At 39.4% G+C, this 24,065-nt stretch overlaps 1 protein-coding gene across 3 annotated transcripts in view; it reads left to right on the forward strand.

Annotated features, from left to right (window-relative positions):
• Positions 1 to 1,774: 1,774 nt before the first annotated feature.
• Positions 1,775 to 24,065, forward strand: part of LOC134665889 (protein qui-1) — a 185,462-nt gene continuing 163,171 nt past the window's right edge. Inside the window, exon 1 of one of the 3 annotated variants that reach the window (XM_063522921.1) lies at positions 1,775 to 2,219. The gene's annotated coding sequence lies outside the window, so the exon portion shown is untranslated. The remainder of the gene's footprint in view (positions 2,220 to 24,065) is intronic. The other 2 variants (XM_063522922.1, XM_063522925.1) reach the window with 2 other exon arrangements.

Here is a 24,065-nt window from a genome sequence, read left to right on the forward strand (position 1 = left end):
GCTGACTGTACAATCTGTACATACTTACAAAGATAAAACTTTGTCAACACTCCTTTTTAGGGTTACGCGAGCAAAGGATAACAAAGAAATACCCCATAATACTAAGCTTCCCGTTTTCGTCTTTCTTGTGTCTAACACAGTGAAAAGAAATTTGACGTTTTCTTTTGGAAATGTAAAGCACATAAAAGATGACCGTTATTCGTCCGCGCCAAATGAAGCCTGCTGGAGCACAATGCATGTCTCTTGATTGATGGACAGAGGCTTTGTGGGATGCTGGGTTTATCATAGCGTGGGAGCGTTGCTAATGACAAACTATCGAAGCACGGTATGGGTTTGTAATTTTGTATTCTAAATCACCTCAAAGGGCTCCGTACCAAAAAAGTTAACAACGAACTCTTTTGGCGTGACTCTATTGGCCCGATTCGGATTTTGAAATAGATATCTATTAGATATCTTTTAGACTTCACCAAGATACGATAACGATATGTTTAAGATCTAACCTGTCAAATTTGACATTTGCGCGAATCTGGAGATACTCTTGAACGATTTCCACAGGATATGACTTAGAGATCCAATTCACATCTAATAGATATCTTACTCTATCTAACGTAAAAGTGACATTGGTTTCCCGAATTGCGCTGCAAAAGAGAACTAGTTGATATCTAAACTATAACGTATCTAGATTGGATCTAGTACGTGTCGTCTCTTGTGAATATCTTGAAGTTCGAATACAGCAGTATCTGTCTGTCACATTGCTTAATATCTCGGGAACTACTAACGCCATCAATATAAAATACAAAAAAAAATATTTATGAAAGACAATGTATAAACCTAAAAATAAAAATACCTATCAGACATTTTGTCGGCCATGCCATGAAAAAGTTCTTACTGATAATATATTATTAAAGGGAATTTGTTCTGGGCGTTCGTGTAAATAATAAATGATGTGGGAATGAACAAAAACAGTTTTTAGCCCCTGGTTTATTACCAGGTAATAAATAATTAATTGTGAACCTATTTGTTTTTTTTTTCAATAGATGTTGTAAATAGAATAGAGCTTGTATTTTTTATACAACTGCAAATTGAATTGGGGCACACTGCCGTATTCGAACTTCAAGATATTCACAAGAGACGACACGTACCAGATCCATTCTAGATACTTTATACTTTAGATATCAAGTAGTTCTCTTTTGCAGCGCAATTCGGGCAACCAATGACACTTTTACGTTAGATAGAGTAAGATATTTGTAGATATTACGTATAACATGTGAATTGGATCTCTAAGTCATATCCTGTGGAAATCGTTCAAGAGTATCTCCAGAATCGAGGAAATGTCAAATTTGTCAGGTTAGATCTTAAACATATCGTTATCGTATCTTGGTGATGTCTAAAAGATATCTACATATTTCAAAATCCGAATCGGACCCACAGTGCCATGGAGCGATTTTGTAAGAAAAAATATTTTAGTCATAACTGAATTTTTGGGTTTTTTTCGAGCGGTAAGTACGTACAAAAAGCATAAAATAGTTATAACACTTTTATACGCGATTTCGGGGTTGGTCCCATAGTAAAAGTTACTCAGTATAATCCCAAAACTACCCTGGTAATAGGAATGCAGTATACTTTATATCATTTATTTACATACAATATATGTATATACAGTGGTACAACTAAACGAAATTAATATCTAAACTAATGCAGTTATTTTTAGCCACCGTGCATATTCTGTGGTTTGGGCGACATTTTAATTGCACACCTGTAACTCAAATTGCATTCAGTACGAGCGTGAGCCACTCGAACGTGGCATAACAATCTGGTGCGGTTTACTAATTGCGTCAGGCCACGAGCTGAATTGCACTCAAATAGTCCAATGTGTGGTCGCGGCATAATGCCTTGGGCGGGCGGCAGCGGGCGAGCCGAGCCCCGCACCTTTCCCCCACTCGCAGGGCAAGGGGGGATTCAGTCTACCTCCGGACGCCGGGCCTGCTGCTCCCCCCTTCGCCGGTCCTCGCCGCGCTCCCGCGAAAACTGTTATACTAAAACATGAATTAAAACATACATCAAAAACTGAAATATAAGTTTCGGTGAGTGCCGTTCGCGTTAGTGCTGTGTTAAATATTTTTTTTTGTTTTTTTTTTTATTCATTTGTTTGAGGATGGTTTTGTTTCTGTGACGATTTGAACTAATACAACTCAGGATTTTCTTTTTGTTAAATTAAGGTAAGTACAAAATTATATAAATTAATTCCTTTTGTTTAGGCTGCGTTTCCACCATTGTTGTTTCTCTCCACTTCATTTGTTTTCCTGGATCCTCGAACATTTCTAGTAGAAACGCAGCCTTAAATTGAAATATACCTACCTACTAGTATTATTAGATTATACAGGATGAAATTTTAACCACCGTTCATACGTAGTGACTATAGGTCATACTAAACCACTTATTATGGGACGAATATCTAAATTGAGAAAAACAATTTGGCTGTTTCATACATTCCGGCTGATGTGATCATGTGATGCCGCAAATTTTTATGGGACAGCCAAAATTTCGCGATTTCGGCATTGGTCCTGTATTAAAAGTTGTTCAGTACGTACATCAACGTCAAGTCACTAAGTAAGTACGTAGAGTAATATGGTGGTTAAAATTTCACCCTGTATTATAAGACATGGTTTTCTTTATTATTTAAGTATTTATTTATGTTCTAATATTGATAATTTGAACACTTAACCCGGGCTTTACTGTTAAAATTCCGTTATAAAATATTATGATACACATGTACCTATTTTGCGTGACCTAAATTTACCGAGACGAACTGTTTGGCTGCAAACACTTATCTCTTGTTTACAAAAAATAATCGCTGTCTTGCAAAAGTGTATCATGCTAAGCGTATTAACGGAACGGACCCATGTGTACGAGCTTATGGTAAAGTAGGCCATGCCAGATATGAAACACGTCCAAAATTTCGTACGCGGGTACTGTCAGGAACAATAAACATGTGGCTAGGGTTACCAGACACAAGTTCGAGATTTCCTGACAAAATTCCTGCCGGCCTAGCCAAGATGACAATCGCTATCGCTTCGACAACGAAACGCTTAGTGTCTCTCTATCACTCTTCCATATTAGTGCCACAGTGACAGTTGCGTTTCGATCGCTACGGAGCGTAAGCGATTGGCAGTTTGGCTACGCGGCCTGATTTGCGAATAATTTTCCTGACGCTCATATCAGCGACTTAGGTTCAGTTCAGGGGTTTCGGGCTAGTTGTAAGCGATATCTATGTATGCTTGATACATTGTTTATATAAATTTTATTTGGTTTGGATTTAAGTAAGTAAATTTGAATAATGTATATTTTTAGTTACTTACATAATAGAAAGGTCTGATAATTCACTAAAACTCCTTACATTTTCGTATTCCGGCTACATTCCTGACAAACGGCCAAAATTCCTGACATGTCAGGAAAATTCCTGTCATCTGGTAACCCTACATGTGGCCACCGCGATAAGCCAAATGTAACAATAGAATTAAAGCCGTTGTGCCTGTAATCAGCATTTTATCTAGGTGAAAACATACTAATACGAGTAATTATTACAAAATTCTCGTTCATTGTCGATTTAGTAGAATAAATCGCAATTTGTCACATCACATGCCAAAATAATAACATTGATTTTTCATTAACGGAGTGTCAAAATGTTCGCTTGATGAAGGTCACCTACATACACGGCGCGATTCGGGAAATGATTTAGAGATTCACTAGATATGAAATAGTAAAGATATGTGAAAATGTACCTTATGGCGGCTGGCTCTTACGCTATTATTAACGCCGCTCCAATATTCAGCCGGGGCAATGGTACCTTTTGCCATGGAACGTCACATATCTCTACTATTTCATATCTAGTGATTCTCTAATTCATTTCCCGAATCGCGCCGACAACAGTCATATGACTTATAATTCTTATAAACAGACATCGTAAATTTTATAGCATTTTCGGTGCAGCGGAGTGGTGTTAACGGATTGGTATTAAACCATTTCAACTCTAATGATTAATTAGCGTTAATTACGTTAATATTAACCTTAATTTACCATTTCAGTTGGAATTATCTACATACGAGTATATATACCAATTCTGTTGTAGCATTTTTAGTAACACCACTCCGCTCCACTAAAAATGCTATAAAATTTACGATGTCTATTTATAAACAATATTCGTATTCTCTACCTTCAATTCACACTCACAGTTGTTTTATTTTACCTACAGTAGATGTATGTTTAAAACATCTAAAATGAAAAACCCTGCACTGCTTAAAATTCATAATACCTATGTAAAATGCATCATCATCATCATTCTAGCCTTCAGTCGCAGTCGCTCCACTGCTGAGCATAGGCCTCTCTTCGTGTACGCCACTTATCCCGGTCTTGGGCTAGTCTCATCCAAAAGTGCCCCGCAATTTTCCGAATGTCATCCACCCAACGAAAATAAATAAATAAAAAAAACATAAAATATAAATGTAAAATTAAAATATAAAAATACTTTCTTAAAATCTTACTAAAAATTAATCAAGAGCTCGATAAAACAATAATCTGAATCCAAGGTAAGAATTCTAAATATTATTATTTTAAAAGGTTAGATAATTTGTCAATGGTCCAAAGAAAACAGAAAATTATTTCAATCTCGTTATTTTCGTCATCAGTCTAAACAAATCTTCCTTTCTCAGTTGAAATCCTCATTAGCTGATAATTTGTATGCCGATTCTATCCGCTTTTAAAATAAGAACTAAGAAGATTTGCAGTACGTCGTTATAATTTTTTTACAGTAAGTACATGGTGCTACAATACGACAACAGTGCTATAATAAGCACATTACGTAACTCAGTCGAAAATTTAAAGGGCCATATGTACTGTAAAACGTACGATACACGTGCGATTTAACTCACTCGTTGCGTATTTAATATTTTTCGCACTTGTATCGTAAATAACTATTATGCATGTTTCACGAAATTTCTAAAAAAATAGCGGACCGATTTGGATATTTTTCTAATAAGTAGTTACTGTTATAAGAATGATGAGTTATAAGAAGCTCACGTTCCGAAGGAAATCATTAACTATGAATTATGGGCTTATGGCATCTGACATTATTTTGGTTTCAATTCTATCACGTGTAGTACAGTCATCAGCAATAGTATCTTACACAACTAGGGCCGCAAAAATATGTGACACGTTCTTATTTGGAGCGCAATAAGAGCGCTTCATATATTTTTGCGGCCCTAGTTGTGTAAGATACTATTGCTGATGACTGTACATATTTTCTTTAGTTTTCAAATATACAATAAACTTGACACGTAGTAAGTAATAGTTGAAGAACATGCCATGCAGTAGGTATATAAGTAAAATATTGTCTTTACCCTACTCAAAGTCTGGCTCAAAACATGCCTAGCAAAATTGATCGTGGCAGCACAAGCGTAATAAGATGGCCGTGATAAATGACTTAAAATAAAGAGACTTCGTGCAGCGGAGTGTGACGAACATATTATTTTACTTTACCTTCAACCACTCAACATATAACAATGTGGAATGGCACTGAAGCGTGAATGAAAAGTACCTATGAGTAAGACTTACTAACAGGCAGTACTTACTTTATGGCATTAATCAGTTTTTAATGAGGGTTGACATTGACACATTATTGCTTAAGGATCATCCATTAATTACGTCACACGAATTTGTAGGTTTTTTGACCCCTCCCCCCCCCCTCCTTGTCACACTTGGTCACATTTTGCAAATCCCTCCCCACCTGGTGTGACGTCACATTTTAAGCAATTTTGTTTACAACGAAATCGGCAATACTAACTCGGCATTATTTTTGGTAAAAGAAATATTAGTCATTTTATAACACAAAACCAATTAGGAACGAAAATTACCTACATCCAAAACCTCATTATTTAAATGTACAGCGAATAAAAAAATATAAATTAATTTTCGGTTACTCGCGGTTAGTAATGAAGTTAAAATGACGTCACAATTCACAATGTTTGTGACTCCCCCCTCCCCCATGTCACAACATGTCACATTTTCTTGACCCCCTCCCACCCCCTAAACGTGTGACGTAATTAATGGATGACCCCTTATCAGCATCCTAATTAATCGAAGAATCTGATTTGTGTCTTGCGACCCACTATAATAGAACGTATTCACAGTACCTATTAAATGTCATAATAATTTTACTCTGTAACTACCGTATTAGGATGAAAAGGCTTCACAGTGAGTCAGTAGGCAATCAAGTTCGATAGTATGTACGTACCTATAATTTTTCCAAGTGACAATGAGGAGATGAATTTAAAATCGCAAAAATGTTAAACAAAAAGCTATTTGAAACCCTGGTAACGGTTTGCCACGGGCCGGCAAAGTCGATTCATGTCAAACCAGGATTTTTAAAATCCGCGTTCATAGCGTTGAGGCTCAAAATCGAATCCGCAATCCTAAACCAACAAGCGGATCACAACGGGGCGTTTTATCAACATTAATCCATCATGAATGCCGGAATCTGCTGAAAGAATTTGCGAAATTAGCGAGAAATATTGTGAATACAGATTACAGATTAACAAGTCAGAAATCGCTATCAAGTAATTTTTATTTACTTAGTTATTTTACACTAGGTAATTAGGTATAACAAATGCGATCTCGTTTTATCCTCCAAATATACATATGCATATAAATGATGTGATACACCAGTATGCTTCACAAATGTGAAAGCCGGCGGCGTTATGCCCTTTAACACTTCCACTCCTGGAGCATATAGCTCTGGACGGCCAATGAAGGCAAGCCTGAGCTGAGAGTGTTGCGGGTCCTCTCGGAGTCCATTCATGCCGACGAAGACACGCCGGAGACGGAGACCCAGACCGACTCTCTGGAGAACTCGGGTGCGTGGGGTCGTCAATTCCCAACAGCTCGCCACAAGCTACCCTCCGGGCTTTATTATTATGAGCCCATATTGTCCCACTGTTGGGCCAAGGCCTCCCTCTTATTCTTTCACGCATCCCTTCCCTCATCTCTCCGGTAAAGAGTTTCTATCTCCAAATACACGCAACATAATAGCAAAGTAAACTTCATCTGAGATAAAGTCGGCTAACAAAGGCCTTGTTAATACTTACGCATTTAAATCTAAGCAAGAAGGAATAATCTAAGGGTTGAAGTTCAGTCGACTTTGAATGGAATCCGATTATCTTGCTGAATACAATTTGCATCTGAATCATTGAATGTGTTTTCAGTGAGAGGAGATTCTCAGAAGGCCTGATTCGGACAATGCTTCTAAGATGTCACAGCGGTACGATACCGATCTGTCAGTGTATGAAGTGACATTTCTTCAACCAAATCCGAATCAAAATCTGAACCAAAACCGTTACTTTTGACACTGGCAGACCGGTATCGTACCGCTGTGACTCCTCATAAGCATTGTACGAATCGTGCCGAGAGTTTGACTGAGCGTTAACTTATATCTGTAGTTAGCAAATCTAATCTTATCCTCTGCTAAATGTTATTTCCTATACAACCAGCTTACAGCATAAATGATAAAGCTCGGCTATGCAGTTGAATTTACTTGGGCAACTTCAGTGAACATTATGTTATTATTCCGTTAAATTAATTTTATATCAAGCAGAAACGTCTGCGAACGACGCTATTAACTATTAAGCTTGTTTCTAACAAATTAAAGTGGAGTGGTGGTGTGGTAGCTCAGATGGTAGATCACGGTGCTAGCGATCCAGTGGTCGTGGGTTCAAGTCCCTCCCAAGACAGAATTTTTCGACTTTTAATTTATTATTTTGTGTTTTAGAAATATGTGCTTACTAAATAACTATTTTTCGTTAGATGTCATGATGACAGAGAATATTACGTAAAAATATGGATAGACAATTAACTTACCTACTCCAAAGATCACTTAGACATAAGGGACATATTTTTGAGATGATTTGTGTTGTGCACCATTATTTTTACACTTAACTATACCTACAGGCTAGTTACCAATTACAACATACATACGTTGACATTTTGCTTGCGATAATACATGTACGGACAAGTACGAATTGACCTTATAGCAGGCGTGGCCCACTCCGCGATTTCGTCGCTTTGCTACAGGTAGCTAAAAGTACATCCGTTCCACCCCAATTTTGGGGAAAGCCATAAGCGGCGCGTGGCGCTGTCGCCACCTAGCGGCCGTATCTGTGCTGATCGTAACAGACGCATTTTGTTAGAGAATACGTCTTCTGTACCTACCTAGTACTATTATTTATTCTGTGCTTATAGACAGTATAGACATCCATTGCAACGAGCAATTTGCGAAGCAAGCGCTTTCCGATTCAAATAGGTACTCGTATTATTTTCGAGACTGTCCAAAGTCAAAGTCAAAATGTTTTTAATTGTGAGTATATGTCAAACTGATTACAGTGGCGGTAAATAAATATTTGTAGCAGTAGTGCTATACCCTGAGTGCAAAAACTTGAATTATTTCCTTACATACTAACATGCGAAATAAATTTACCTATCTATATAAATAGCTAGTTTAGTTATTATTAATATTAAAGTCATATCAAATCAGTAGCCTTAAAATTATATACTGACTGATGATTGATGTTAGTATATCTTTTAACAATTCCCCTAAATCATTATACAAAGGAGGTTACATTTATTTAACAGTTACATTTGCATTGCGAATCAATCAGGAAACCCCTCGAATTAACATGCCAATAGCACAAAGCCGTTATCTTAGTTCAAACGAATCAGACTGAAAATACACGAATAAACTTACTGAACGGAATACTGGATAAAATTGGTCAGCATTTATTTAGGAAGAGGAAAAGATAATCCTTTATAGAGCTATCAAAAGGGTCTAGCCGTGTTTGTATGGGGCATCGGCCCCAGAAGCCAAATTGATTGCCGTTTTGCCAATTTATTAGGCCAGATGTAAGATGCTATTTCACCAAAAAAATAACCCTAAAATGCTGCAGGTTATTAGTAGTGTGTTTATGCCGCTCCGAGATCAGAACTTTTCCGCCAGAGGGCGACAGTATGTATGCGTAAGGTAGTGACAATTTAGTTCACCCTACTCCCCGCTAGATGGCGCCACTGTCTATGCGCAACGTTAGTTCCAAAGGTCTCCGCTAGATGGCGCCACTGGTTAGTTCACTCTACTCCCCGCTAGAGGCGCCACTGTCTATGCGCAACGTTAGTTCCGAAAATATCCGCCAGCCCCGCCGGAGGGCGACAGTATGTATGCGCCGCTGGTTAGTTCACTCTACTCCCCGCTAGAGGCGCCACTGTCTATGCGCAACGTTAGTTCCGAAAATATCCGCCAGCCCCGCCGGAGGGCGACAGTATGTATGCGCAACGTTAGTTCCAAAAATCCCCGCCAGCCCTGCCTGGGGGCGACAGTATGTATGCGCAACGTTAGTTCCAAAAATCACCACCAGCCCTGCGTGGGGGCGCCACTGTGTATGCGTAACGTTAGTTCCAAAAATCCCCACCAGCCCTGCCTGGGGGCGACAGTATGTATGCGCAACGTTAGTTCCGAAAATCCTCACCAGCCCCGCCGGAGGGCGACAGTATGTATGCGTAACGTTAGTTCCAAAATTATCCGCCAGCCCTGCCTGGGGGCGACAGTATGTATGCGCAAGGTTAGTTCTAAAAAGCCCCCGCCAGAGGGCGACAGTATGTATGCGCAACGTTAGTTCCAAAAATCCCCACCAGCCCTGCCTGAGGGCGACAGTATGTATGCGCAACGTTAGTTTCAAAACCATCCGCTATGAAATGAATAGATGTCTCCACTTTGTATGTGAGTTGTTGAATCGCTTAAATGAATAGATATCCCTAGTGGCGCCTTCGTCGGTGGACACCGCTAGTTAGTTCCAAAAATCCCCGCCAGGCCCGCCAGAGGGCGACAGTATGTATGCGCAACGTTAGTTCTAAAACCATCCGCTATGATATGTATAGATGAGCAGCCGTCTGAGTATTTCTAAAAAAGTCCGCAGAGTCAGAGGGGGTTCATGGTAAGTTAATTAATCTTGGTCAAGCAAATCTAGTCAGTAGAAAAAGGCGGCAAATTTGAAAAATCGTTTGAATAGTTCGAAAATCGTGTGTCATTTATATCTTATCTGTGGAACTGTTTTGTTTACATTTCATCGCTGTTCGATGTACATTCCTGCCTTTTGTTCGTTTCCTAGGGTTACCATACTTTAGTTTGCTTTACATTGCTTCTGACATATCCGGCTTGACAGACTATCGATTCGCTTAACAATATAGATGTCGCTAGTGGCGCCTCGTCAGTGGACACCGCTAGTTAGTTCCAAAAACATCCGCTATGAAATTGCAAAAAGGCCCATCATGTTTGTTTTAAAATATGAGACATATATCGGCGTTTTTTTTAATACCACGTCAGTGGCAAACAAGCAGACGACCCCACCTGACAGTAAGCAGTCACCGTAGCCCATGGACGCCTGCGAATTCAATAGTTTACACGGATGCACTTTTATTTGCGGTTGGTTTTGTCGCTTGTGCTTATCAAATGTATGGAGTTTGTAGTTTACCAACCGTAAAGGGGTTTTTCTTTTATTATACCACATTGGTGGCAAATAAGCATACAGTCCGTCTGATGGTAAGTTGTTACCGTAGCCTTTGGACGCCTGCAACTCCAGGGTGGATACAAGCGCGCTGCCGACTGCCCAAAGATTCAATAACTTTGTTTTAAAATATGAGGCTTATATCGGCGTTTTTTTTAATACCACGTCAGTGGCAAACAAGCAGACGACCCCACCTGACAGTAAGCAGTCACCGTAGCCCATGGACGCCTGCGAATTCAATAGTTTACACGGATGCACTTTTATTTGCGGTTGGTTTTGTCGCTTGTGCTTATCAAATGTATGGAGTTTGTAGTTTACCAACCGTAAAGGGGTTTTTCTTTTATTATACCACATTGGTGGCAAATAAGCATACAGTCCGTCTGATGGTAAGTTGTTACCGTAGCCTTTGGACGCCTGCAACTCCAGGGTGGATACAAGCGCGCTGCCGACTGCCCAAAGATTCAATAACTTTGTTTTAAAATATGAGGCTTATATCGGCGTTTTTTTTAATACCACGTCAGTGGCAAACAAGCAGACGACCTCGCCTGACAGTAAGCAGTCACCGTAGCCCATGGACGCCTGCGAATTCAATAGTTTACACGGATGCACTTTTATTTGCGGTTGGTTTTGTCGCTTGTGCTTATCAAATGTATGGAGATTGTAGTTTACCAACCGTAAAGGGGTTTTTCTTTTATTATACCACATTGGTGGCAAATAAGCATACAGTCCGTCTGATGGTAAGTTGTTACCGTAGCCTTTGGACGCCTGCAACTCCAGGGTGGATACAAGCGCGCTGCCGACTGCCCAAAGATTCAATAACTTTGTTTTAAAATATGAGGCTTATATCGGCGTTTTTTTTAATACCACGTCAGTGGCAAACAAGCAGACGACCTCGCCTGACAGTAAGCAGTCACCGTAGCCCATGGACGCCTGCGAATTCTATTGTTACCACGGATGCATTTTTATTTGCGGTTGGTTTTGTCGCTTGTGCTTATCAAATGTATGGAGTTTGTAGTTTACCGACCGCAAAAAGATCCAGATTTTTTTTTTTTATATACTACGTCGGTGGCAAACAAGCATCCGGCTCACCTGATGGTAAGCAGCCACCGTAGCCTTTGGACGCTTGCAAGTTCAGACTTTTGAAACCTATACATCATCATCATCATCATCATCATTATTATCATTAGACCCTCAGGAAAACTTCGACGTCCCCCTGCTCATGTAGTATTTGGGTTTCTAGCATACTTATTTGCGGTTGGTTTTGTCCCTTTTGGTTATCGAATGTATGGAGTTTGTATTTTGCTGACTGGCAAAAAGGCCCAGATTTTTTTTTTATATATAATACGTCGGTGGCAAACAAGCATCCGGCTCACATGATGGTAAGCAGTCAACGTGGCCTATGGATGCCTGCAACTTTAGAGTTGTTACATGCGCGTTGCCGACTGCAAAAAGGTTCAATAAGTTTTTTTTCTTTTTTTATATACCACGTCGGTGGGAAACAAGCACACGGCCCGTCTGGTAGTGAGCAGTCACCGTAGCCTATGGACGCCTGCAATTTCGAGATGTTACATGCGCGTTGCCGATCGTTGAGATGTAGACCGTGACGTTCGAAAACAAAAAGTCGTATGTGACTGTAAACTTCCATTCACCGTAGAATTTGACAGATAGAGAGAGTTTGATGTATTTGTATGAAATTATAAGCAAATATCAGCCGTCATGAATTAAGTATTGTAACCTTAGTCAGATAATGAAGCTTATTTGAAAGATTATTAACTCTAAGTACTAGAAATAAAGTAGATTTTACTAATGCTGTAATTCTGTAATGCGACATGGTCATGAAACTCGTGCGATGTTGGGGGTATACTCTTCAATCTTTTCAATCGGAATGGTCAGAGGTCAGAGTTCAGAGGTCAGAAAGTCCGTGAGGGACAGAACATACGCAAAGTGACGAAATTGAAAACACGTTTTAATATACCTGACAACATATCAAGCATAACCTACGTAACTTGGTCGGGTTATTTGTTACCTAACATAAACCACACTAAATTCACTGTGGGGAATTAAAAAAAAATATGAGAATGTGACAAGGACAAACAATAATAACGCTTTCTCTGCTACTCCTACTGAAAGATTACATAAGACTATCTCGTTTGGTCATTTCCCCCTCCCCCTCCCCCTCCCCCCACCAGTTCCAATTATAATATCATAAATGAGATCACAATACCTGCAACCTGTAACTGACGCATACGCTTTCTAAAACTAATTAAAAAAATCAGAAAATAACAATGGAGTACGTCATTGAACTCGTTGCGAGGCTGTGGTTTAGTAACAAGGGGTTAGGGTACAATTATAAATGTGGAGATAGCGACGAAACAAATATTGCATTCATCTCATCAATCGAGGCGCTGGCACCTGACGTGGACATTTACAAGTGGGAGGCGGCCCGGATCGATCTCAAGAAGCTGATCAAAGAACTTCTGGAGGAGAGGAGCATCCTTCAGTTACACTCGGGATACCATGCGGAGGGGCTTTTGCTGGAGGTGCTAAGAAAACACAACATTAGATCATTCCTCTCCGTGCCTCTTAAACAGAAAACTTTAATCTGGAAAGACGCGGGGGTGTGGTTCGTAGAGGTGACCAACCCGAAAATCATCAAGAGAACTTATGTGTTTTTTGACTTCGAATAAGTGTACGTCTGTGTATGTCACAAATATAAAAAAAATGTTTAAAAGTGAATGGCTATTTATTTATTTACCAATCATTTAGGTATTTTATAATGTCCCAATGCGAGTACAAAAAAAATGCAAAAGCTGGTTTTTCTAAATTCGTTGTTAAGGGGCTCCTTGGCGCTAATGACATTCGATCTGAATCCTTTAGTTTTCTAATGTTTTTAAAGTGAGAACTTCTTTAGCGGCGCTGGGCACTTTCTGAGGGGCGGAAAAAAATTATAAACTCGAGACAGCGATCACGTGATCGTAACGTTTAGATGGCCACTCAATTAGATGGCAATTAAATCAATAAAGAAAAACTCGATGACATTACATGAAAAAGGTTCTAATCTTGTACGGGTTGAAATACGAGGATCTCACAGTTACATTCAAACTTTATATCACTCAAATATAATTCAATAAAGCTACATCTTGATGAAATCGCTAATAAAAGTGAACTCTAGTAATGGTGAATAAAACTCAAAATATCATGATCAAATATATTTAGATGCGAGATCTGCAAGGTAACTTTACAATTTCTATTCGAATTTTAAACAATTAATTCTACAAATTTGAATTTCTAATTTTAAACAAGCTCACTGACCAGCAATTTCGGACTAAAGTGTTTCAATAGAAAGGAGGATGGGTCAATTATACATAGTGCTGCAGACATTTTGGACTAGTCATTGAGTTTTCACTTCTGTCGGTACTCCCGGAGTGCAATCCGTTGTTTTTTTAGCAATATAATAGCAACGACTTTTAGCAATATAGTATGCCATATTTACTTCAAAGTTCATTGTCTTCGAGATATTCGACATCAAGTTGAACAATTTTAGGCCAACAACCTGGTTTTCTGGCTGGATTTGTGTTAATTATTTTAAAATTTACATCTCAGATCAGTTTTTAGAGACGTCAAAGACGAACCCAAATATGCAGATTTCGTACATGTAAGATCCTTCACAGCAATCCAGTTACGAGAAAAGTGTTATTTTAGACAATGTTTAAAAAAACACTTTAAACTCTCGCGTTTTGTACACATATTCAATTACACAAACGGGGAATTAAAGGTAAAAACAATGAAATTATATCGCGGTAGACCCGTTTGTGTAATTGAATAAATGTTTAAAAAAATCATAAAAAAATAAGTATTCATTAGTTTCAAAATCCGGTAGACAAGAATGGAGATTAAAGATTGAAGAATCGGTAGCCATTTGTCTTATAATTCTATCTGAAGTGTAAATGTAGAAGTAACTGCTCAAACCTTGTCAAATATCGATGAAAACCGTGGGGAGCCCCTTAAGGTGAGGTTGTGTACTGGTAAAAGCTGATTACTGTGAATAATAGTATGTAGAGCAATGTTTCAGAGTTACTAAGCGTGTGTCATCATCGTCGTTAAAAATATATCAAGTCTCGATTTCAAACAAAAACAAGACCTAACCTAATCAAAGCAAGTGCTATACCATCTATATATGCATAGTAGGTTCTGCCATCTTGTGGGTTCCATTGGAAGCACATTGTCGTCACATTTACGTCTCGCGCCAAAAATCAGATGGCTCCTATGCTGTATAGTTCATGCATGCTCCCTATTGTCAGTTCAGTACGGTGGCGCTTAAGCAATGTCAATGTAAAAACAAATCCGTTTAAAATTACAAGGAGGGATTTCATATCATCGCTAAGTAGGCGAAAGTGTGTCTGTCTGTCTGTCTGTCTGTCTGTTACCTCTTCACGCTTCAGCTGCTGAACCGATTTAGTTGAAATTTGGTATAGAGATAGTTCGAGTCCTGGGGAAAATCATTCCTGAAGAGAGTGCAAAGGCGGGTGGAATTGAAAGGTTTAATGGTATTGCCTAATAATTGAAGTAAGCAATGAGCATATTGAATGATTGCTATTAGCATTATCCAGGCGCTATACCTACTTTAGCTGCTGTCACTAATTCCACGCAGACGAAGTCGCGGACAAAAGCTAGTATTTCAATGTTTTCGCTAGGATTTTTTTTATTGTTTAGTACAAAAATCAACTTTACTTAAATGTAATAAGGTTGACATCTATGTTGCGGGGTAGCAGAACTTCTGTGATTGTAGATCAACTATGCAACGCTGATGGGCTACTCGTATCTTCAAAAATAAAAATCGTAGATGCAATTTCGACATAATTTCCTTTACTGTAAAGTTCAAATTATTGTAATGGGCTAGGGCTCATAGGATAATCTCTTTCGAAATAAGAAAATATGGTCAATCATCCTTTAGATAGCGTTGCGTTTGTAGTAGTGTGCATGTTGACGACATAGGTTTCCAGACCGCAGAGAAGCATTATATATTTGTTAATGCCTGGAAGATTGAGGCCTGTCTGCCCATGCTGATGCTCTGAGCTTATTGAATTGCCTTTCTTGGAACTCTTCAACGTACTTTCGGTCATTGGTTCATTTGTCTTAGAGTTTGGTAAAATGACATTCGGTGTATATGTTCAGTGGGCATGCTAAGGGTTATATTTGCAAAAACCCAGGCGTTGAGTTTGGTTAATGCTTGAGAGCTCCATGTGCATTTGGCCTGTTTAGTGTCCATATTATACAGACGCACTGCTTGCCACCATTTGAATATTGTCTTTAGAGCTCTTTGCATTAGGTTGGATACCGTGTGGAAGAAGAAGTTTTGGGTAGAAACGATGTTAGACTAATAATGGACTGACGGATATAGGCTGTCAGTAGTCCTTTTTCCCTGCTTTTGCTATGAAGTTTACCTTGACCCGAGTCCAATTATCTGGTACGATTCACCACGTGAAACTTGCTCTGAATATTATGGCCAGATGCAGATTGCTGTAAAAGCGCCGCTGATTTAAATCAAAAAGTTTGGTCTAAAGATGTTTGTTGCTATATTCCAGTCGATATTGCGTGCCACTGTGGATTCGAGGATTCCTATGGGCGCAAAGCTGTGTTTATTACTGGTTGAGTATGAACCGGGGAAGTGGGTGTCTCTGAGCAAGTTCCTCTTCCGTGTTCATAAATGTGCCATCTAGTGTTTAAGGAGACCGAGATAGTTGGTTGGTGTCTTGGAGAGTATTATGTAAGTTCATGCTCCTTTATGAGTTTGGGCAATATCAGAAGGCACCCCGTACGATTGCCCTGTCTAGACGGAACCTTCTCCATTATCTTATTTTTGCCCCCGTTATTTGTTTATTATATTCAGTCAATGCTCTATGATACCCGTAGTACCATACCCATTCTGTTAACAATTAAAACAGATCAGTTCCAAAACCTGTTCTGTTGTGATCTGTTCTGTTCTTTTATGTTCTGTTCTATCTTGTTCTGTTCTGTTCTATCTTTTTCTGTTCTAACCTGTTCTGTTGAGAGCTGTTCTGTTGTGATCTGTTCTGTTCTAACCTGATCTGTTATGATCTGTTCTGTTGTGACCTGTTCTGTTGTGACTTGTTCTGTTGCCGCGCGCACCCGAGTTGCATACATTCAGATAGTAGCTCGGTACCACTTACAGGGCTAGTGGGTCTCATTTGAAATGTTCTTTGTCTTATGGGCAGTTGTGTTAAAATCTGTCACAACCCTACTGTGTTCTTATGAGGTGTCTGCATTAACGCAATCATCAAGGGCGTCGGTTCACTGTTACTTTTTTTACTGTGGTTCCGTCTAGACAGGGCAATCGTACGGGGTGCCTCCTGATATTGCCCAAACTCATAAAGGAGCATGAACTTACATAATACTCTCCAAGACACCAACCAACTATCTCGGTCTCCTTAAACACTAGATGGCACATTTATGAACACGGAAGAGGAACTTGCTCAGAGACACCCACTTCCCCGGTTCATACTCAACCAGTAATAAACACAGCTTTGCGCCCATAGGAATCCTCGAATCCACAGTGGCACGCAATATCGACTGGAATATAGCAACAAACATCTTTAGACCAAACTTTTTGATTTAAATCAGCGGCGCTTTTACAGCAATCTGCATCTGGCCATAATATTCAGAGCAAGTTTCACGTGGTGAATCGTACCAGATAATTGGACTCGGGTCAAGGTAAACTTCATAGCAAAAGCAGGGAAAAAGGACTACTGACAGCCTATATCCGTCAGTCCATTATTAGTCTAACATCGTTTCTACCCAAAACTTCTTCTTCCACACGGTATCCAACCTAATGCAAAGAGCTCTAAAGACAATATTCAAATGGTGGCAAGCAGTGCGTCTGTATAATATGGACACTAAACAGGCCAAATGCACATGGAGCTCTCAAGCATTAACCAAACTCAACGCCTGGGTTTTTGCAAATATAACCCTTAGCATGCCCACTGAACATATACACCGAATGTCATTTTACCAAACTCTAAGACAAATGAACCAATGACCGAAAGTACGTTGAAGAGTTCCAAGAAAGGCAATTCAATAAGCTCAGAGCATCAGCATGGGCAGACAGGCCTCAATCTTCCAGGCATTAACAAATATATAATGCTTCTCTGCGGTCTGGAAACCTATGTCGTCAACATGCACACTACTACAAACGCAACGCTATCTAAAGGATGATTGACCATATTTTCTTATTTCGAAAGAGATTATCCTATGAGCCCTAGCCCATTACAATAATTTGAACTTTACAGTAAAGGAAATTATGTCGAAATTGCATCTACGATTTTTATTTTTGAAGATACGAGTAGCCCATCAGCGTTGCATAGTTGATCTACAATCACAGAAGTTCTGCTACCCCGCAACATAGATGTCAACCTTATTACATTTAAGTAAAGTTGATTTTTGTACTAAACAATAAAAAAAATCCTAGCGAAAACATTGAAATACTAGCTTTTGTCCGCGACTTCGTCTGCGTGGAATTAGTGACAGCAGCTAAAGTAGGTATAGCGCCTGGATAATGCTAATAGCAATCATTCAATATGCTCATTGCTTACTTCAATTATTAGGCAATACCATTAAACCTTTCAATTCCACCCGCCTTTGCACTCTCTTCAGGAATGATTTTCCCCAGGACTCGAACTATCTCTATACCAAATTTCAACTAAATCGGTTCAGCAGCTGAAGCGTGAAGAGGTAACAGACAGACAGACAGACAGACAGACACACTTTCGCCTACTTAGCGATGATATGAAATCCCTCCTTGTAATTTTAAACGGATTTGTTTTTACATTGACATTGCTTAAGCGCCACCGTACTGAACTGACAATAGGGAGCATGCATGAACTATACAGCATAGGAGCCATCTGATTTTTGGCGCGAGACGTAAATGTGACGACAATGTGCTTCCAATGGAACCCACAAGATGGCAGAACCTACTATGCATATATAGATGGTATAGCACTTGCTTTGATTAGGTTAGGTCTTGTTTTTGTTTGAAATCGAGACTTGATATATTTTTAACGACGATGATGACACACGCTTAGTAACTCTGAAACATTGCTCTACATACTATTATTCACAGTAATCAGCTTTTACCAGTACACAACCTCACCTTAAGGGGCTCCCCACGGTTTTCATCGATATTTGACAAGGTTTGAGCAGTTACTTCTACATTTACACTTCAGATAGAATTATAAGACAAATGGCTACCGATTCTTCAATCTTTAATCTCCATTCTTGTCTACCGGATTTTGAAACTAATGAATACTTATTTTTTTATGATTTTTTTAAACATTTATTCAATTACACAAACGGGTCTACCGCGATATAATTTCATTGTTTTTACCTTTAATTCCCCGTTTGTGTAATTGAATATGTGTACAAAACGCGAGAGTTTAAAGTGTTTTTTTAAACATTGTCTAAAATAACACTTTTCTCGTAACTGGATTGCTGTGAAGGATCTTACATGTACGAAATCTGCATATTTGGGTTCGTCTTTGACGTCTCTAAAAACTGATCTGAGATGTAAATTTTAAAATAATTAACACAAATCCAGCCAGAAAACCAGGTTGTTGGCCTAAAATTGTTCAACTTGATGTCGAATATCTCGAAGACAATGAACTTTGAAGTAAATATGGCATACTATATTGCTAAAAGTCGTTGCTATTATATTGCTAAAAAAACAACGGATTGCACTCCGGGAGTACCGACAGAAGTGAAAACTCAATGACTAGTCCAAAATGTCTGCAGCACTATGTATAATTGACCCATCCTCCTTTCTATTGAAACACTTTAGTCCGAAATTGCTGGTCAGTGAGCTTGTTTAAAATTAGAAATTCAAATTTGTAGAATTAATTGTTTAAAATTCGAATAGAAATTGTAAAGTTACCTTGCAGATCTCGCATCTAAATATATTTGATCATGATATTTTGAGTTTTATTCACCATTACTAGAGTTCACTTTTATTAGCGATTTCATCAAGATGTAGCTTTATTGAATTATATTTGAGTGATATAAAGTTTGAATGTAACTGTGAGATCCTCGTATTTCAACCCGTACAAGATTAGAACCTTTTTCATGTAATGTCATCGAGTTTTTCTTTATTGATTTAATTGCCATCTAATTGAGTGGCCATCTAAACGTTACGATCACGTGATCGCTGTCTCGAGTTTATAATTTTTTTCCGCCCCTCAGAAAGTGCCCAGCGCCGCTAAAGAAGTTCTCACTTTAAAAACATTAGAAAACTAAAGGATTCAGATCGAATGTCATTAGCGCCAAGGAGCCCCTTAACAACGAATTTAGAAAAACCAGCTTTTGCATTTTTTTTGTACTCGCATTGGGACATTATAAAATACCTAAATGATTGGTAAATAAATAAATAGCCATTCACTTTTAAACATTTTTTTTATATTTGTGACATACACAGACGTACACTTATTCGAAGTCAAAAAACACATAAGTTCTCTTGATGATTTTCGGGTTGGTCACCTCTACGAACCACACCCCCGCGTCTTTCCAGATTAAAGTTTTCTGTTTAAGAGGCACGGAGAGGAATGATCTAATGTTGTGTTTTCTTAGCACCTCCAGCAAAAGCCCCTCCGCATGGTATCCCGAGTGTAACTGAAGGATGCTCCTCTCCTCCAGAAGTTCTTTGATCAGCTTCTTGAGATCGATCCGGGCCGCCTCCCACTTGTAAATGTCCACGTCAGGTGCCAGCGCCTCGATTGATGAGATGAATGCAATATTTGTTTCGTCGCTATCTCCACATTTATAATTGTACCCTAACCCCTTGTTACTAAACCACAGCCTCGCAACGAGTTCAATGACGTACTCCATTGTTATTTTCTGATTTTTTTAATTAATTTTAGAAAGCGTATGCGTCAGTTACAGGTTGCAGGTATTGTGATCTCATTTATGATATTATAATTGGAACTGGTGGGGGGAGGGGGAGGGGGAGGGGGAAATGACCAAACGAGATAGTCTTATGTAATCTTTCAGTAGGAGTAGCAGAGAAAGCGTTATTATTGTTTGTCCTTGTCACATTCTCATATTTTTTTTTAATTCCCCACAGTGAATTTAGTGTGGTTTATGTTAGGTAACAAATAACCCGACCAAGTTACGTAGGTTATGCTTGATATGTTGTCAGGTATATTAAAACGTGTTTTCAATTTCGTCACTTTGCGTATGTTCTGTCCCTCACGGACTTTCTGACCTCTGAACTCTGACCTCTGACCATTCCGATTGAAAAGATTGAAGAGTATACCCCCAACATCGCACGAGTTTCATGACCATGTCGCATTACAGAATTACAGCATTAGTAAAATCTACTTTATTTCTAGTACTTAGAGTTAATAATCTTTCAAATAAGCTTCATTATCTGACTAAGGTTACAATACTTAATTCATGACGGCTGATATTTGCTTATAATTTCATACAAATACATCAAACTCTCTCTATCTGTCAAATTCTACGGTGAATGGAAGTTTACAGTCACATACGACTTTTTGTTTTCGAACGTCACGGTCTACATCTCAACGATCGGCAACGCGCATGTAACATCTCGAAATTGCAGACGGGCCGTGTGCTTGTTTCCCACCGACGTGGTATATAAAAAAAGAAAAAAAACTTATTGAACCTTTTTGCAGTCGGCAACGCGCATGTAACAACTCTAAAGTTGCAGGCATCCATAGGCCACGTTGACTGCTTACCATCATGTGAGCCGGATGCTTGTTTGCCACCGACGTATTATATATAAAAAAAAAAATCTGGGCCTTTTTGCCAGTCAGCAAAATACAAACTCCATACATTCGATAACCAAAAGGGACAAAACCAACCGCAAATAAGTATGCTAGAAACCCAAATACTACATGAGCAGGGGGACGTCGAAGTTTTCCTGAGGGTCTAATGATAATAATGATGATGATGATGATGATGATGTATAGGTTTCAAAAGTCTGAACTTGCAAGCGTCCAAAGGCTACGGTGGCTGCTTACCATCAGGTGAGCCGGATGCTTGTTTGCCACCGACGTAGTATATAAAAAAAAAAAATCTGGATCTTTTTGCGGTCGGTAAACTACAAACTCCATACATTTGATAAGCACAAGCGACAAAACCAACCGCAAATAAAAATGCATCCGTGGTAACAATAGAATTCGCAGGCGTCCATGGGCTACGGTGACTGCTTACTGTCAGGCGAGGTCGTCTGCTTGTTTGCCACTGACGTGGTATTAAAAAAAACGCCGATATAAGCCTCATATTTTAAAACAAAGTTATTGAATCTTTGGGCAGTCGGCAGCGCGCTTGTATCCACCCTGGAGTTGCAGGCGTCCAAAGGCTACGGTAACAACTTACCATCAGACGGACTGTATGCTTATTTGCCACCAATGTGGTATAATAAAAGAAAAACCCCTTTACGGTTGGTAAACTACAATCTCCATACATTTGATAAGCACAAGCGACAAAACCAACCGCAAATAAAAGTGCATCCGTGTAAACTATTGAATTCGCAGGCGTCCATGGGCTACGGTGACTGCTTACTGTCAGGCGAGGTCGTCTGCTTGTTTGCCACTGACGTGGTATTAAAAAAAACGCCGATATAAGCCTCATATTTTAAAACAAAGTTATTGAATCTTTGGGCAGTCGGCAGCGCGCTTGTATCCACCCTGGAGTTGCAGGCGTCCAAAGGCTACGGTAACAACTTACCATCAGACGGACTGTATGCTTATTTGCCACCAATGTGGTATAATAAAAGAAAAACCCCTTTACGGTTGGTAAACTACAAACTCCATACATTTGATAAGCACAAGCGACAAAACCAACCGCAAATAAAAGTGCATCCGTGTAAACTATTGAATTCGCAGGCGTCCATGGGCTACGGTGACTGCTTACTGTCAGGTGGGGTCGTCTGCTTGTTTGCCACTGACGTGGTATTAAAAAAAACGCCGATATAAGCCTCATATTTTAAAACAAAGTTATTGAATCTTTGGGCAGTCGGCAGCGCGCTTGTATCCACCCTGGAGTTGCAGGCGTCCAAAGGCTACGGTAACAACTTACCATCAGACGGACTGTATGCTTATTTGCCACCAATGTGGTATAATAAAAGAAAAACCCCTTTACGGTTGGTAAACTACAATCTCCATACATTTGATAAGCACAAGCGACAAAACCAACCGCAAATAAAAGTGCATCCGTGTAAACTATTGAATTCGCAGGCGTCCATGGGCTACGGTGACTGCTTACTGTCAGGCGAGGTCGTCTGCTTGTTTGCCACTGACGTGGTATTAAAAAAAACGCCGATATAAGCCTCATATTTTAAAACAAAGTTATTGAATCTTTGGGCAGTCGGCAGCGCGCTTGTATCCACCCTGGAGTTGCAGGCGTCCAAAGGCTACGGTAACAACTTACCATCAGACGGACTGTATGCTTATTTGCCACCAATGTGGTATAATAAAAGAAAAACCCCTTTACGGTTGGTAAACTACAAACTCCATACATTTGATAAGCACAAGCGACAAAACCAACCGCAAATAAAAGTGCATCCGTGTAAACTATTGAATTCGCAGGCGTCCATGGGCTACGGTGACTGCTTACTGTCAGGTGGGGTCGTCTGCTTGTTTGCCACTGACGTGGTATTAAAAAAAACGCCGATATAAGCCTCATATTTTAAAACAAAGTTATTGAATCTTTGGGCAGTCGGCAGCGCGCTTGTATCCACCCTGGAGTTGCAGGCGTCCAAAGGCTACGGTAACAACTTACCATCAGACGGACTGTATGCTTATTTGCCACCAATGTGGTATAATAAAAGAAAAACCCCTTTACGGTTGGTAAACTACAAACTCCATACATTTGATAAGCACAAGCGACAAAACCAACCGCAAATAAAAGTGCATCCGTGTAAACTATTGAATTCGCAGGCGTCCATGGGCTACGGTGACTGCTTACTGTCAGGTGGGGTCGTCTGCTTGTTTGCCACTGACGTGGTATTAAAAAAAAACGCCGATATATGTCTCATATTTTAAAACAAACATGATGGGCCTTTTTGCAATTTCATAGCGGATGTTTTTGGAACTAACTAGCGGTGTCCACTGACGAGGCGCCACTAGCGACATCTATATTGTTAAGCGAATCGATAGTCTGTCAAGCCGGATATGTCAGAAGCAATGTAAAGCAAACTAAAGTATGGTAACCCTAGGAAACGAACAAAAGGCAGGAATGTACATCGAACAGCGATGAAATGTAAACAAAACAGTTCCACAGATAAGATATAAATGACACACGATTTTCGAACTATTCAAACGATTTTTCAAATTTGCCGCCTTTTTCTACTGACTAGATTTGCTTGACCAAGATTAATTAACTTACCATGAACCCCCTCTGACTCTGCGGACTTTTTTAGAAATACTCAGACGGCTG

This window comes from Cydia fagiglandana, chromosome 7, assembly GCF_963556715.1.
Source record: "Cydia fagiglandana chromosome 7, ilCydFagi1.1, whole genome shotgun sequence".
Classification (NCBI taxonomy): Eukaryota; Metazoa; Arthropoda; class Insecta; order Lepidoptera; family Tortricidae; genus Cydia; species Cydia fagiglandana.